Source organism: Cotesia glomerata, linkage group LG3 (assembly GCF_020080835.1).
Source record: "Cotesia glomerata isolate CgM1 linkage group LG3, MPM_Cglom_v2.3, whole genome shotgun sequence".
In the NCBI taxonomy this organism is placed as follows: Eukaryota; Metazoa; Arthropoda; class Insecta; order Hymenoptera; family Braconidae; genus Cotesia; species Cotesia glomerata.
The window spans coordinates 19,438,890-19,445,058 of NC_058160.1; positions in this window are offsets into that span (position 1 = coordinate 19,438,890).

Here is a 6,169-nt window from a genome sequence, read left to right on the forward strand (position 1 = left end):
GACAGATTTACTGATCACCTGACCCATTGATTGATTTCTCTCTGATTATTAATAATAAAATACTTTTCTCATATATTTAATACTCGCTAACACCGGTTATCATAAACAATCACTTTTCTCTAATTCAAAATTTATATTAATTATCTTTTTGAAATTAATCATTTTGTTTATATTTTTCATCTAGGTTACAACATAAAATTTTATTGTATGCCCAGCGAAGCGGGTGGGTATCAGCTAGTATATATATAAGATTTCCACGTATATAGTCACTCATCACGATATCTCTGGAACCATAAGACCTAGAGACTTGAAATTTGGTAGTAATATTCTTTTCACCGAGTAGAGGTCAGCTAAGAACGGATTTAACGAAATTCCACCTACAAGGGAGGTTGCGGGGGCATTAACAATGAAAAATTCCCGTTTTTAAACTATAGCTCCTATCGACTCCAAATTTGGTAGGAATTTTCTATAAGTAATAAAAATAATAGTTTAAAAAAACTAAAAACACGCTTTTTATAGAAAACCAAACTAAAAAATAGAAAATAAATTTTAATAAATTTAAATTAAGAATAGTGTTAAAAATTTCAATAAATATAAATTAATAATAGTGTAAATAAAAAAATGTATTTTATTTTAAAAAAAGCGTGGGGTGCTTTTTAAGATATCAAAATGATAATCACTCTACTCATATCTGTCAATAAAATATTTATAACTATTGACACCATGCACCCCACGCTTTTTTTAAAATAAAATACATTTTTTTATTTACACTATTATTAATTTATATTTATTGAAATTTTTAACACTATTCTTAATTTAAATTTATTAAAATTTATTTTCTATTTTTAGTTTGGTTTTCTATAAAAAGCGTGTTTTTAGTTTTTAAACTATTATTTATTTTACTTTTTAGTTTGGTTTATTTATAAAAGCGTGATTTTTAGTTTTTTTAAACTATTATTTGTTGATTATCAAAAATATTCAGGCGCGCAAATTACCCACGGAGAGTTACATACTGACAAACTGACATACAAGTGAAGCTAATATAAAGCGTGTAAAAAACCTACGGAGGAAAACACCTGGTTTCGAAATATAACTTCGGGATGGTCATCAGAGGATTCCAGGTTGATGTACGGGTTTATCTGTGCCATTCCCGATGAAAACCTACGGAGGAAAACACCTGGTTTCGAAATATAACTTCGGGATGGTCATCAGAGGATTCCGGGTTGATGTACGGGTTTATCTGTGCCATTCCCGATGAAAACCTACGGAGGAAAACACCTGGTTTCGAGATATAACTTCGGGATGGTCATCAGAGGATTCCGGGTTGATGTACGGGTTTATCTGTGCCATTCCCGATGAAAACCTACGGAGGAAAACACCTGGTTTCGAGATATAACTTCGGGATGGTCATCAGAGGATTCCGGGTTGATGTACGGATTTATCTGTGCCATTCCCGATGAAAACCTACGGAGGAAAACACCTGGTTTCGAGATATAACTTCGGGATGGTCATCAGAGGATTCCGGGTTGATGTACGGATTTATCTGTGCCATTCCCGATGAAAACCTACGGAGGAAAACACCTGGTTTCGAGATATAACTTCGGGATGGTCATCAGAGGATTCCGGGTTGATGTACGGGTTTATCTGTGCCATTCCCGATGAAAACCTACGGAGGAAAACACCTGGTTTCGAAATATAACTTCGGGATGGTCATCAGAGGATTCCGGGTTGATGTACGGGTTTATCTGTGCCATTCCCGATGAAAACCTACGGAGGAAAACACCTGGTTTCGAGATATAACTTCGGGATGGTCATCAGAGGATGACTAGGAAGGTCATCACCTGGGTTCTAGGTTGATAATAATCAAAATTTAAATAATATCATTATGGTAGTCTCTTTATGCGAAGGAGAGTTACATACTGACAAACTGACAAACTGACAAACTGACAAACTGACAAACTGATAAACTGACAAACTGACAAACTGACAAACTGACAAACTGACAAACTGACAAACTGACATACAAGTGAAGCTAATAAAAAGCGTGTAAAAAGCGTGTAAAAAAGCGTGTAAAAAATAATTTATGAACGAATTTTACGATAGCTCACTTCACAGGGTTTTGTGGGGGTGGATGTTAACAATTAAAATCTTTAATTTCCAAGCTATGGCTCCTATAGACTTCAAATTTAGTAGGAGTCTTCTATATGTAATATATAAATAATCTAAGAACGGGTTGCACAACAAATCACCTCCAATAAGAATCACGGGGGTGGGTGTTAACAATAAAAAATGTTATTTTCCAAAATATAGCTTCTAAAAACTCTAAATTTGGTAGGAATCTTTTATTTCTCCTGTAGAAATCATTTCAAAATGGATTTCAACAGAGTTAACGTCTGATAGGAATTGTGGGGGTGGGTGTTAAAACCTAAAATTTTAATTTTCAAACTGTAACTTCTACAGACTCCAAATTTGGTGGGAATCTTCGTGTATGATGTCAAGTTGAGCTAAGAATAAATTTTATCACGTTCCAACTCCGAAAGGGATTACGGGGGCGTTAACAAAGAAAAATTCCCGTTTGTAAAATACAGCTCTCATAGACTCCAAATTTGGTAAGAATCTTCTATATGTGATGTAGAAATAATCTAAGAGCGGATTTTACGATGAACCACCCCCAATAAGGATTGCAGGGGTGGGTGTTAACAAAAAAAAAAAATTTTAGTTTTCAAAACATAGCTTTTGCAGATTAGATAGGAATATTTTATTTGTGATGTAGGGATCATCTCAAAACGGATTTCAATCAATTCTATTTCCGATAGGGATTGCGGGGGTGGGTGTTAAAATCTAAAATTTTATTTTCCAAACTGTAACTTCTACAGACCTAAATTTGGTAGGAATCTTCGTGTATTATGTCAAGATGAATTATATCCACATAGGAGTGCGGGAGTAAAAATTGTAAAAAAATTCATATTTTTTAAATACAGTTCCTACAGATATAAAATTTGATAGAATCTCAAGAAGAAACAGGAAATTACAGAGATCGCCTCCAAGGTCAACCGGATAAAATATTTTTCTTTCTTAATAATTATATTTTCTTACAAAAATCGTCTCTTTGGCAGCGGTGAAAAAGTCATTGTAAGGTCTCCGAAATTTAACTTTACATGTAGCTATTCAGTCAACGGACTAAGAATTTTACATATACTTTATATTCGCTGATCTGAGCTGTGATATTGAGCTGTGGAAAAGAAATTTGGCTACTTATTTTAAGAGAATTTGTAAAAAACATGTACAAATAATTTTCTATGAAAAATTGATAATACGGAGAAAATTTTAATTGATGACAAAATTCGTCGCACTTGAAGCTAGGCAGATTTCAACTTTACTTATGAGACCTGCAATTACTTTATCCGAAACTTCCAATGCTCATTTCAAATTTTTTTCTTCGTGTCAATTATTATTCATTTTTGGAAGAAAGCCACGGGAATGTTATAGTGATTGCACATTGAAAGTTACAATGAATATTAGCTAGAATAATCACATAGATAGAAGGTATAGGCTAATCCGATGGAATTTAGAATATGTGCAAGTCAAAACAATACTTCAATTAAATTTCAAATATATAGATCTATAAATACAATTCTATAAAGTGCCCAGCGGAGCGGGCGGGTAACAGCTAGTTTAAAATAAATAAAATAATATGTGATTATGACAAACAAGAAGATGTAAGATTCTCACTTGTTTTTTTTAATATTAAGAACACTTTTATCTGATACACTAAAAAGTTTGGCGATCCACGGGCGAAGCACCGGCGAGTGAAGGGGAGGGGGGATAAAAATAAAAAATTTTTGTTGTTAATTGAAAAATTAAGAATTTTTATAAAATACAAAACATCAAGTATTTTATAAAAAGACTTCTAACAGATCTACTTTAAATTTTGTTTTTTTGGTCAAGATCCATATAGAGTCTATCCACAGATTCGGTAGAATCTGGCGCCAAGTTCCGTTCAAATCCGTTGTAAACGGAGCGCCAGACTACCGACTGTGTTTACTGTAAGCAGAACGGTATTTCGAGGTTGCAAAATTTTATTTAATTATATGGTTCTCCTTTTTCCAAAATGATATATTATAAAATTAATTTATACTTTATTTTACTGATATTAATTAATTATAATCAATTATACCACTTAATTCACTTAAAATTATTAAATTTTATCAGCACAAACTATAGTAAGCCCAGAAATTTCGATCCTGACTTTTTTTCGATGGGGAATATCAGCGCCACAGACTAGATAAAATAAAAATGTGTAGTAATCCTTCCTATAGACACGCAACTACAGTAAAAAAAAGTGATTCACAGCTTGCATCTATGGCCGCCAGGGTGCACTAGAATTACATCTACATAAACTGTAGCTTCAAGCGGATAGTTTGCAGTAAAAAATGCAGTCAACACGAGATTTAAGTTGTTATCAATTGTAAATTTTCATTATAATTACAAAAAATACTAAAATCCGAACAAAACAGTTTCACTGTAAAAAGTCGCGCCAAGTCCACGTTCATAAGACTATTAGGAAAAAAAATTTTTTTTCTTTACAAAAGATACAAAATAAAAAATAAAAATCCGAGTAACCGATATGATTGTTTATGATTTTCGGAAATTAAAAAATTTTATTGTAAATTTAAAAATTAAAAAAAAAATTTTAGAACGTACTTGGTGTGCGTCATTGTGTATTTCAATTTTTTTAAAGTCCTAGTAAATAGATTTTACGAATTTCATTAAAAGTAAAATATTTTGTAACCGCGCACACTAAATACGTTCTAAAATTTTTTTTTAATTTTTAAATTTACAATAAAATTTTTTTTAATTTCCGAAAATCATAAACAATCATATCGGTTACTCGGATTTTTTTATTTTTTTATTTTGTATCTTTTTGTAAAGAAAAAAAAAATTTTTTTTTCCTAATAGTCTTATGAACGTGGACTTGGCGCGACTTTTTTACAGTGAAACTGTTTTTGTTCGGATATTATAGACATCAATCAAAAATAAAACTGCTCCGGAATTAGCAATATCTTCAAAACCAAGCATCATTTTGAACAATAATAATCAAGTCTACTATGAATTAATATTAAGTTGTTTAATGAGATATGGAATATTATTTTATATTGTAAAATTTCAATATTTTAAACAATTTTTCGTAGTCCAAAAACGTTTTTGTATGTATAAAAAAAATTAACTTGAATCAAGAAAATAATTTTGAAGAACTTTATCATATTGATTTGAGTAGAAGAATTCTTAAACCAAAAAATTTTTCATTTACACTCTTATATCTTATGTTTACATTTTTAAATTACTTTATTTAAATCTAATTATTGATCACTACTCATCATATAATTTATGACAGTATCAATCACGTAAACTATTATCTTAACTTAAAATTCAACTCAAAGTCTTCAATAATTTTTTCTCTCTATTAACACGCATTATTTATTACAAGATAATATTCGTAATAAACATGCGTTGCATGAGTGTTCGATATTGTGAATACGTTGTCGAGTTTTTTTGGGTTAAGTTAAATGTGTCAATAGATTTTGACAGCCGGCACAGAAAATAACACTATATTACATCTGACCGGCAGAAAAATCAGCAATTGTCATTGGTCTCCAAATTTTTTAAGCTGGATGACAATTTAGCTCTTTCTTCTCTAAAAATAGGGAAGAAAATCGAAGTTTCGGCACCAGTATGATAAAAAAACAGTGTACGTGCCAGCGAGAAAAGTAAGATATCCCAATCCGCGTGTTCGTCACCCTCGCTTTCGGCTCGGGGAACAATTTTACACCTGGGTTGGAATGTCCTACTTTTCTTCCTCGGTGCGTAATATTAGTACATTTCTCACCTAAGACAGGAAAATAAGAAATGTCTCAGATCACATGTAATTGTTGACCGAGGCGAAGTCGAGGTCAACAAACATGTGATCTGATGCTTTCTTATTTTCCTGCCCTAGGTAAGAAATGTATTATTTTCGTTCTGTGGCGGACGTATGCGGGTTTTTACGTGCAGGGGATACTCAATTTATAAATAAATAGCGAAATAGCGTACGACGCCATAACCTTCTAATCCTCTAAATAAAAATTCATGAAAGTCTTGAAGTTAGTCTGAGGTGCGCTTTTTAATTAAA